General features: G+C 44.8%; 1 protein-coding gene across 2 annotated transcripts in view; it reads left to right on the top strand.

Annotated features, from left to right (window-relative positions):
- EXOC4 (exocyst complex component 4) overlaps positions 1-11,054 on the top strand; it is a 372,421-nt gene that overhangs the window by 1,078 nt on the left and 360,289 nt on the right. The gene's annotated exons all lie outside the window — the stretch shown is intronic.

An 11,054-nucleotide genomic window follows, 5' to 3' on the forward strand; every position in this document is an offset into this window, starting at 1 on the left:
CTCTGCACAAGTCCCTGCCAGGAGGGGACAGCCGGGGGGGTCGGGCTGTGCTCCAGGGAACAGGGACAGGAGCAGAGGGAACGGCCTCAGGCTGGGCCAGGGGAGCCTCAGGGGGGATTTTATGGTGAATTTCTGCACAAGAAAGGTCTTCAAACACTGTAGGGACCCTGTCACTCCAGGGGCCGTGGTGGACCCCCATCCCTGGAGGTCTTGCAGAAATGCTGCATGTGGCACTCAGTGCTCTGGTGAGGTTCTGTCACGGGTTGGACTCAGTGGTCTTGGAGATCTTTTCCAAACTCACTGATGCTGTGAATAAACCCAGCAGGTGGTACCAGTTTAATTCCATTCATGAAGGCCAAGGCACTGTCATGTTATTGCTGTGGGGTCCATAAGTGACACCCCCACCTTCAAACTGAGTAAAATTCATCTGGCTGGAAATCTGGAGGACCTGTGAGTCCAGTGGGTGGACTCCATCCTGTGTGGGACTGCCAGAGTGGGCAAAGTGCTGCTGCTTCCATGTCTGTCTTGTGGGCAGTGAAAACAAGGAGTTGTGTCCAGTCCTGTTTAGCCACTGATTTTTGTCTGCCCACATTGCTGAGCTTGGCTCTGCTGGAGGATGGTTCTGTGATACACCTGGAAGTGAATTCAGTTTTTCCTCCCCAGTACTTTCTTTAACTGCTTGTAAATCTTTCCTGTGCTGCTTAAACGCAGAGGATTGGCAGCTGATTGCCCACGCTGAAGGTTTTGAATGCTCTCACATGTTTTGAATGTTCTCACGTGTTTTTGAATGTTCTCACATGTTTTGAATGCTCTCACACAGTGGGTGTGGGCAGCTGCAGTCTCACCAGCAGGATGCTGGCAGTTGTAATGAGCTCCCAAACTTTGGCTCCTACTCCAGTGTCTTGGAGAGAATCTGTAGTCATTCTGTTACTTTGGAGAAGTTATTGTGGCACTAGTTCTGTATCTAGGAAAAGTTATGATTTAAATATCCCCTGTAAATTATAATGTTTAGGACAAAATTAAATTGTTTTTCATCGCTCTGGCCTTTGAAATGTTGCAGAACTTGAGGGAGATGTTGGTTCTATAAAAACAAAGCAGCTGGTGCCACTGTCTGTGGAAGAATAATAAACATGCACTTGTTGTGCAGCATTTCCTGTTGTAATCATCTTTTTCCATGGTTCCTGTAATTTCCAAGAGTATTTTAAGGTCTTCCTTTTGTACCTGTGTTTTAATGAATCCAGGCTTATTAAATTTATTTAAAACCAGAAGAGTGAGCTCACAGTGCTCTGTTCTGCAAATGAAAAGAAATGTTTGTCTCAGAATCTTTGGCTTCCAGGCACTGATACCTTGGCTAGTTTAGGACCAGTTTTTAGACACAACACTGAGTTATTGACTTTATGAAATTAAAGTTATTCAATAGAACAGCCTGATAACTAAACTTCCAGAATTTAATTAGAACTTGGGTTGGATGTAGAGATTCTCTGCAGAGCTTGACGTGTCAGGTTGAGCCAGACCATGAAAACCTGAGGGTAGAACTGATTGCAGAGGAAGGAAAAAGTGTTGTGGTAATAATATTGATGTTTCTTCGGCTTAGCCAAGTGCAGAAAGCAAATGGTGTGAAAAGGAATTTAAATCACTTTTCTCCAGATGTTGTTTTTGTGTAGGAGCTCAGGTGAGGATGCACTTGCCAAGCAACAGGTGAATTTTTTACTGGTTTGTATGGTCATAAAATACCACTGCAGACAAATTTAAACCTGTGTGGCTTAAATGTAATTTTACTCAGCTTCAGAGAAATATTACAAATCTTACCAGCGAGCTGTTGGTTTGAAATGTGGCTGAGTTTCCTTTTGTTGATGGCTTTATTTCCAAAACATTTATGCATAACAGAGGCTTCTGCCAATCCTTGTGGATTTACACTTGCATGTCCCTGTTTATGCAGGCTGTTTATTTCTCCCTTGTTGCTGTGTGAAAGGTCCATAAAGGGAACAGTGGATGAAAACCAGCAAACTGTAAACAAACAAAACCAGAGGAGCTTCTTTAAGTATTGATGTTTTACTTGGTTATAGCAAAGACAGGGATGTTTTCCAAAAAAACCAAACATTGTTAGGTCTGCAAAATCTCTTCGTATTGTCTATGAAATGCTTTGAAGTGTGAAGCTGAAAGGCTTTCTGTAAACAGAAATTATTTTATTAATGAAGGGATAATTTTTGATATTTACTTGAGCTCAGCAGCTCTCACTCACAAGAGACTGAATAATTCCTTTTTCTGTGATCCCAGATTTAGGGATTCTTGTAGTTCTGTGACTGGAGTTGCCAGGAGAAAGTGTCTCAGTTCCAGGGAGAATGTTTGGGGCGAGATCCACGACCAAGTTTAACTTGCATAGCAGCACTAAAATCCAGTCAGAAATGGAGTTTTATGGGGTTTGGGAATTTTAAGTCATCCCTGCTCTCTGTGGTGCTGCTTTTCAGCAGCTCTGAATGCAGAAAGCTCTGAGATGAAGGAAAACCCAACAGGAAAGAGAGTCCCACTTGTAATCCCTTTCTGTCCCTCTGAAGTGTCACTTTTCCTGTTGTGTCAGGGAACACATTGGCTCTTTGTGAGTTGTTTCCTGTAGGAGGATCCCTGCACTCATGGAATTCACCTTGGTTTTCCAGTTGTTGCCAAGAACGGAGACTAAAGGCAGCCTCAAGGATGGATTAATTTGGAACTGTCAGGAGTGTGCAGCTGTCCCAGGACAGGACTGATCCATCCCAAAAGAGCCAGGAGCTCCCAGGGAATTCCCAGATTTAGGAAGGTGTAGTTCCACCCCCAGCAGTGCTGGGGTCACACTGAGTTCTTGGTCAGTTCCTCTCTTGTTTCTCCCAAAGGAGAAATAAAGGGATTGTCCACAACAATAAATCTTTTGGAAGTAAAGAGTGTCTGGGAAGCTTAATGAGTGTTTGCAAAGTCTGCCCTTAAATTCCCACTTTAACTGCAGCTCCAGGGAGCTTTCCTTCTTTTCCCTGTGTTTTTACAGCTATTGGAAGTATCTTCAATTTGTCCTTGTCCTCAGAGTGCTGAGAAGAAATGAGCATTATTTGCTACAAGTAAAGAGTTCCTGGGATTGTGACTTCCAGAGTGGATATTGGATGTCAGGGCTCTACAGCTTCTATCGCTGTGCTGCTGCACTTGTGCTCATTCCTCAGCACACCCACCTCCAAAACCTGCTCATTCCTTCGTGGATGAGAAAGATCCTTCCATTTCCTTAAATAAAAGATGCTGTCTCAGAAATCTCCTGCTGATCCCAGGGGCCTTGGCAATGGCTTTTTAGAAACCATGGAGATAACAGAGCAAATTTGGCTCTCCTGCTGGAGGACAACTCGGGCAATGTTTTCTTTTATCACTCAGAGGACAAACACGTGTTTGTATATTGATTTTTCCTAACCTTTTGTTTTGTTGGTAGCTGGTTGAAGCAGGTTTTGTATTCTGAAACAAGCAACCTGGCATTTAGCAAATGTTTTTTGTTTTTTTTTTTAAGACAGAGAGATCTTGTCAGATTTTTAATTGGTGAATGTGTCTGCTTTTTATTTATTGTTGGGCGTTTTTCTTCCCAATTAAAGGTTGCTATTTTTTAAAACTGGCCTTTAATAGCTTCTTTAATTGGGGGAAAACAAACTTTAGCAGTGACTCCATAAGACCTCAGTGAAATTTTGGTGCTGAGCTTTCACAGAAGCACCCAACAGATCTCTGCAGAAGTTGAGATTTCAGGCAAAAAACCTTGACCATGCTTTATTTTTCACAAGTGAGATTCTTTTTCTTTAGTGCTTGTGTCCATTATTTTTATTATAAGTGAACTTGCTGAATGGATTTTTGCTGATGACCTGGCATTTGGTCTTTTCTGTGTCTAAACCAGTAGAGCTGAGATGCCAGTTTGTGATGGAGAGTGAGGAACAGCAATGTGGAGCTGTAGCATTTGAGAAATAGCTGCTACAAGGAATAAACTCGAGTTATTCTGATCTGTAATGGTCTCTTAAAACCAATTTTATTGCAAATGGTGTTTTCCAGTGTTATAAAGGTAGCAGTTCTTCTATGAGAAAAGTACTTCAGAAATTCCCTGAAAATAAATTGTATATGGCAGAGTGTGGTTGTAAACTATAAATTTCCTTGAAATGATCTCCAGGCACTTGTATAAAATGTTTAGGTATTTTGCAAGTGTTGGGCTGTAGATTGATACAGACCCTTGGTTGCATTTAAAAATGAGTAAATGTGAATACACAACCACATAGAAAAAGGACAAGAGGTGTGTGACTGTGCCAAGTTAAAAGCTCCAAGTACTTCATTTTTCAGCTCTTATTTTAGCTTTAGCCAGTGCAGAGCTGGAGTTGAACCCACCCTGGCAAAACTAGGAAGTGCAAATACTGGGTTTTGTTAGGAAGTGATTGTGCTTTCAAATCTTTCAGAGCTGTTGCCTTCAACAGCTCTTGGTTCTGGTGCAGCTTTGAAACCTTCAGGTGAATGATGAAATTCCCCAAGCCTCCTGCTGCAGGTGTGATACCAAGGATAGGTTCGTGGTTCAGCATGGAGAGTGGCTCCCAAAATATTCTTTATGCTTCAGTTATCCAGGTGACAGGTCTGAGCAGCACTGTCCAGCCTCTGCTCTTGCAGATCTGGAAATGCTGATCCTCAGGGCTTTGACTTTCTCCTGGGAATGTGCTAATACATGGAATGGCTGATTTATTTTTTGGATCTAAAATTAATTGCCAAAAGAAGAGCTGGTCCCTGTGCTTTCCTGTCCTGGACAGGGTCTCAGTGGAGGGGCAGCTGAGTCCCTCTGTGCCTGGAGGTGGAAGTGGCATCTCCTGGGGCTGTTTGCTGCCTCCATCCCTGTTCCTACCTGGGAAATGTGCAGCTGCTTGGTGTCCCTGGGGTTTTCCTGTGTGTGGGATTGAAACTCTCCCTGAGCTGCTGTTGGAGCCATCTGAAGGAGGGCAATTCTGCTGAAGCCACTGCAGTCCAGTCTTTGTTTCAGAAACCAGCTGATCACTCCCTCCCCTGGCATCATTTGTATTGGGGTGAGGAAATTTGATTAAATGTTGGTTAATTTAGCAAAATAAAGAATTCCCTGCTGGTATTTATTTAGATGGTTGGAGGCTGCTCAGCCTTTTTGCTGCATGTCTCCTGTACCCATCTGCAAGTCCTCAATGATAAAAAGATCACCAGGTTCTGTTGAAAATGCTCTAACCAACTGTGTAAACAGCATGAAAGATTAATGGAATGTAAGTAGAGGAGGAAAATGTTTTAAAATGCTCTGTTTGCTCTGGGTGCTTAACAGGATTGTGAACAGACTTGGTGCTGCTGTTCTTGTAGTGAGTTATTTCTTTGCACAAGGGAGAGGGAGTTCCCTGCAGGCTGTACCGTCATTCCCCTTGGTGAGGGTGGAAGGTGCTGGCCTCAGGATTTCACTTCTTTTTCAATTTATTATTTATAATTGTTCAATCAGTTTTTTAGAATACATTCCCCATGCCCATTGACTTGGACTCTACAGTTTTTGATTACCTGCTTTCCAGCACCTCATGGTCTCTGTGAAGAAATATCTTTCCTCAATGGTTTAATTCATTTCCACAAATCCAGAATTTCACAGCAACAATCCATTAACCTGTGAAAATAATGAGAAAACATTCAATATGTTGCTGCCAAGTTAAATTGTTAAATACCTTTTGGAGTCTTATTTTTTTTTCCTTCTGTCTGGCTTTGTTTTATAAGGACCCAACTTTTACAGTGGTTTCCATGAGCCTCTGGAGAGGTTTCAAAACATGAATTATCAGATTATACACTTTGAGGTTAAATAGTGCTGGAAGCTGTAGATCACCCCATTTGGGACTTGTCTTTAAGACAACAGTTTTCAATTATAAAATTGAAATAAGTCCATTTAGTTTAATGAACCTGTGGAAATTTGTAGCTCAGTGGAGACGCAGTGGGTTGAAGTAGAGTTGTTCTTGTCCCAGGGAGCTTTATAAAACATTTTCGATGTGATCTCTTGAAATGGAGCTGCTTGTGATGTCTTGTGGGGTGTAAGGGCAGTCAGGAGGAAGAATTTGTGCTGAACTGCTCTGGATAGGCTCTTTTTTTACACCCATAAAAATAAGGTTGGAAGCAGGGGGAAGTATGAATAAACAGCTGAATTTCAGAAAGGAGTGGATTTTATTGTTTCCTCACTTATGCATTTTATTCTGATTAACACAGGGACTTAAATGCTGATAAGGTAAATGTGTTCAAAATGTTTCTTTGATCTCAGGTGTTGCTTGGCATTTTCACGGCAAGGCCCAGTCCTTGAAATGCTCAGTGTCAAAGCCACTGTGTGATATTGTGTTTCCAGCTTTGAGGGGGAAGGCAGTAACAAATGAGTGCATTTGTCACGGGTTATTGCTTGCAGAGCACTTAAACGCATCTTCCACGCCTCTGGGAAGTCAACACTTGATCCTCCCAACAACGTGCGCTTCAGACTCGCTCACTGCAGCAATTCCTGGGATCATTTTCAGCTTGACAGTGCCGAGGAGCTCTCTGCTCAGGGCAGCATGTGCTGGGCAGTGAATGTGGGAGATGATGCCTCTCATCTCTCGTACCTTGTTCCCCTCTCTCACACACTGACCTCTCCTCTCATCTCGGGTACCTTGTTCCCCTCCCTCACATGCTGACCTCTCCTCTCGGGTACCTTGTTGCCCCCCTCGCACATTGACCTCCCTTCTCTTGTATTTTGTTCCTCACACACTGACCTTTCCTGCCTTCTCAGGGACCTTGTTCCCCTCACACACTGACCTCTCATCTCGGGTACCTTGTTCCCCTCCCTCACACGCTGATCTCTCCTCCCTTCTCGGGTATTTTGTTCCTCCCCTCACTCGCTGACCTTCTCGGGTACCTTGTTCTCCTCCCTTCTAGAGTACCTGGTTTGCCTCCCTTCTCGGGTACCTTGTTCCCCCCCTCACATGCTGATCTTCTCCTCCGTCTCGGTTATTTTGTTCCCCCCACTCACACACACTGACCTCCCTTCTTGGGTATTTTGTTCCTCACACGCTGACCTCTCCTCCCTTCTCGGGTACCTTGTTCACCCTCACACCCTGACCTCTGCTCCCTTCTCGGGTACCTTGTTCACCCTCACACCCTGACCTCTGCTCCCTTCTCGGTGTTTTGTGTTCCCCCTCACACACTGACCTCTCTTCTCGGGTACCTTGTTTCCCCTCACACGTTGTCCTCTCCTCCCTGCTCAGGTGTTTTATTCCCCTCCCTCACAGGCTGACCTCTCCTCCCTTCTCGGGTACCTTGTTCCTCACATGGTGACCTCTCCTCCCTTCTCGGTGTTTTGTTCCGCCCCTCACACACTGACCTTTTGCTCCCTTCTCAGGTGTTTTGTTCCTCCCCTCACACGCTGACCTCTCCTCCCTTCTCGGGTACCTTGTTCTGCCCCTCACATGCTGACCTCCCTTCTCGGGTACCTTGTTCCCCTCACAGGCTGACCTCCCTTCTGGGGTACCTTGTTCCCCTCACATGCTGACCTCCCTTCTCAGGTACCTTGTTCCCCTCACATGCTGCCCTCTCCTCCCTTCCCTGGTGCTGTTCCCCGGCTCTCGCTGTTCCCGCCTGGCGGAACCCTTGGGCTCAGTGCCGCTCTCTCCTGTTGCTCTGCTCGGCCTCGGCTGTCGGGGCACCCCAAATGCTGCAGCGATCCCAAGGGCTCGAACCCAAATGAGAAAGCAAGTGCTGGAATTGCTGTGTGGCCATGGCCGTCAGCAATGGGAGTAACTGCTTTCTATTAGGTTTCTTTTTACTCTGCTTTTTTTTTCCTCCTACTTTTTAATACTGATGTTTCCTTGGCACATTGCAGCTGTTTCCCGCAGAGAGGAGACTGAGCTTTCTAGACATCCACAATGCTCTGCTGAAATTATTATTTGTTGCTTCTAGCAACTGCTTCCTTTGTTTAACTCCACAAATCCTTTGTTGTTCACAATTGTCTTTTGGCTAAAGCTGTACTTTTCTGTACCTTGTTGTACTCCGGTTTGTATTTCAGGTCCTTTGGTGTGGTGTAACACGGAGAATAACAGAACAAAATAATCCCCTTAATTTTCTTTCCTGAGGGGTGATTTTGATAGTTTTAATGCTGTACTGTAGATTTTATTATCTAGATGTAAGCGTGTATGATAATTACGTGATAAATATAACATGAATCCCCCTGTGCTGGGCACTGCTGAGGTCCCATGTCAAATCCTGAGGGCAATTTTGAGCCTTATGTGATACGAAGGGCATTGAGGGGGTGGAGCAGATCCAGAAAGGAGCTGGGAAGAACCAGGAGGGGCTGAGGGAGCTGGGAAGGGGCTGGAGAACCAGGAGGGGCTGAGGGAGCTGGGAAGGGGCTGACCTGGAGCAAAGGAGGCTCAGAGGCCCTTGTGGCTCTGCACAAGTCCCTGCCAGGAGGGGACAGCTGGGGAACAGGGACAGGAGCAGAGGGAACGGCCTCAGGCTGGGCCAGGGGAGGTTTAGATTCTGGTAACAGGAACAGTTCCTCCTGCGAAGGGCTGCCCAGGAGGACATTAAATCCCTCCATTCCCTCCGCATCCTGTGGATGTGGCACATGGGGATGTGGGTCAGTGGTGGCCTTGGCAGTGCTGAAGGAACAGTTTGACTTGATGAATTTATGGGTCTTTTCCAGCCTTAATGTGATAAATTGTGAAACATATTCAGCAGAGTTTTACAATACTTTTGTGTAGTATCTCCCCAGCATTTGTTGCCTGCAGATTTCTGAGTGAGCAGTAAAAGAATTATCCTTTAACTCTCACCCAAACCATAAATCAGTGAAAACCTCACCCAATTTCTTTGGGAGGAAGGGATCTTGTGTATCCCAGAAATTCTGGATTTTGCCCAGGGCTGCTGCTGTTCAACAGATTTTTGGTGTTTTTGCTGGAGGAACAGGTCAGTACATCAGTGAGTCCTGCCTTGGCCACACATGAAATGCAGCTGGAGCTTTGAGCAGGACAGGCTTTCAGCCACGCTGCTTTGAGCAGTTGGTACCACAAACTGTGTGTTTGGAGCTTCAAAGGTGTTTTAAAGTGAGGAACTGGGAGCCTCAACAAGGTGTGTGATACAGCACAGAGCCCTAGGAACAGGTGGTGGGAAGTTTACTGTGGATTCCTGTGAAAACTGGAGCTTTGTTTGATTCCCCCCCAGTGATTCAGCACTCAGTTCAATTGCACTTCACTAAAATGTTCTTTTTCCTGATCAGATGAGAACTATTTAAATTTGATCCACTTGCCTTTTTTCTTTTTTTTTGTGGTGTTTCCCACTGTCTTTAATGAATATTTTCATTTGAATGAGCGAGTCTGAGTGAAGAAAAGTGAATTGCACGCTCAAAGAAACCTGATCCAGAAGGAAAAGAGGATTATTCCTGGATTTCCAAGCTGCACCTGTGCATCCTGTAATACTCTTTTCTGCCTTTAACCACAAATATTTACATAAGTCTGCTCTGATGTTGGGGAGCAGAAGAAAAAAGGCTTTTCTAGAGACACCAAGATGCTGAACACCCACGGTTGTGGACAAAACCAGCAGGGTCTTCAACCCTCCTTTCCTGTAAGAATTATCTAGTCCTAACTGAGCATTAATTTCCTAAAACTTGTATTTGCATTATCTGTTCCTTCAGTTTTGCTTCATAAAAAAGAATCTGCAGAAGCATAATGCCCACATACTGTTACTGCAATGTTCTTCCTGTGAAACAAATTTTCTAGTCAGGAAATGGATAATTAAGCCTCAGTTTGCCATCCATAGCTTAGCAGTAATCACACTTAACAGGGCTGGCCCTAGGGCAGGTAAAATAGGCAGGCAGTTATCCACCCAGCCTGGCTGGAGGCATCAGGAAAAGCAAATTTACAGAAATGAAACATTTATTATTCATTAATGTTAACAGTTTTCTCTTAAAAATTGACATAATCTAATTTTCTTGGTGTTTTATTGGGGAGGTAGGAAGCTGACAGCGGGCTGGCAAAAGGAATTGCTCATCTGCACTAGAAAACAGAGAAAAAAAATATAATACAAACTGTGTGGGGGAAAATGAGTCCTCAGTGTAAAGAGAAATTCTTGCTGAATCTCAAATTTGATTGCGGTTCAAAGTGTAATTGTGAAGTTGATGCCTGTAAATGGATCATCTTAAAGGTTGTAGCTGAATTTTTTGCCACAGTGCAAAATATAAGGGGGTGGGGGGCAGCAAAATGTAGGATTTGGTGGAAAAAATACTCTTGTGAAGGGAATGAAGTGACAGGGGATGAGATGCAGTAGGGGGAGTGTGGATGGCACTGCAAATTCAGGTTCACAACGCTGAGTTTGTGAGTGCTCCAAAGGTATTCAGCACCTTCCTAACCCAAATGGGGATGGATTGTGGGCATTTGGAGCTTGAAAATTCATGGATTTGTCTCTACCTGAGCTATTTTTGTTTTTGACCCTTGTAGAATAAAAGAGAGGGGGAAAATGGGACAAAGGAGAATGGCTTTAAGGTGGAGGAGGTTGGATTTAGATGAGGTTTAAAGAAAAAATTCTTGGCTGGGAGGGTGGGGAGGGGATGGGCTGGGATTGCCAGAGCAGCTGGGGCTGCCCCTGCATCCCTGCAATGGCCAAGGCCAGGCTGGGCACTGGGGCTGGAGCAGCCTGGGATGGTGGGAGGTGTCCCTGCCATGGCTGGGGTGGCACTGGATGGGCTTTGAGGTCCCTTCCCACCCAACCCATTCCATGGAAATAGAGCTGCTTCTCCAGTGCTTCAGTCTGAGGTACATCCACAGGGTGTAAACTAAATCTGAATTTTCCCCATCAAACAGGAAACTTGCAAATAGCGGTGGAGGAGATTGCAGATTTGTTTAGAAACCTGTTTTCTTTCAACATTTGCTGTGGACATCTATGTGAACAAAATACTCCATTCTCTGGAAGCTTTGTGGTTTGGCAACACCAGCTGAGCTCTTTGGGCCTGTGAGTGCCCGTGGGACCTGCCATGGTGCCAGGAAAAGCATTTCACAGAATCACTGAATCCCTGGGTTGGGAGAGAT

This window comes from Geospiza fortis, unplaced genomic scaffold (assembly GCF_000277835.1).
Source record: "Geospiza fortis unplaced genomic scaffold, GeoFor_1.0 scaffold61, whole genome shotgun sequence".
Taxonomy (NCBI): domain Eukaryota; kingdom Metazoa; phylum Chordata; class Aves; order Passeriformes; family Thraupidae; genus Geospiza; species Geospiza fortis.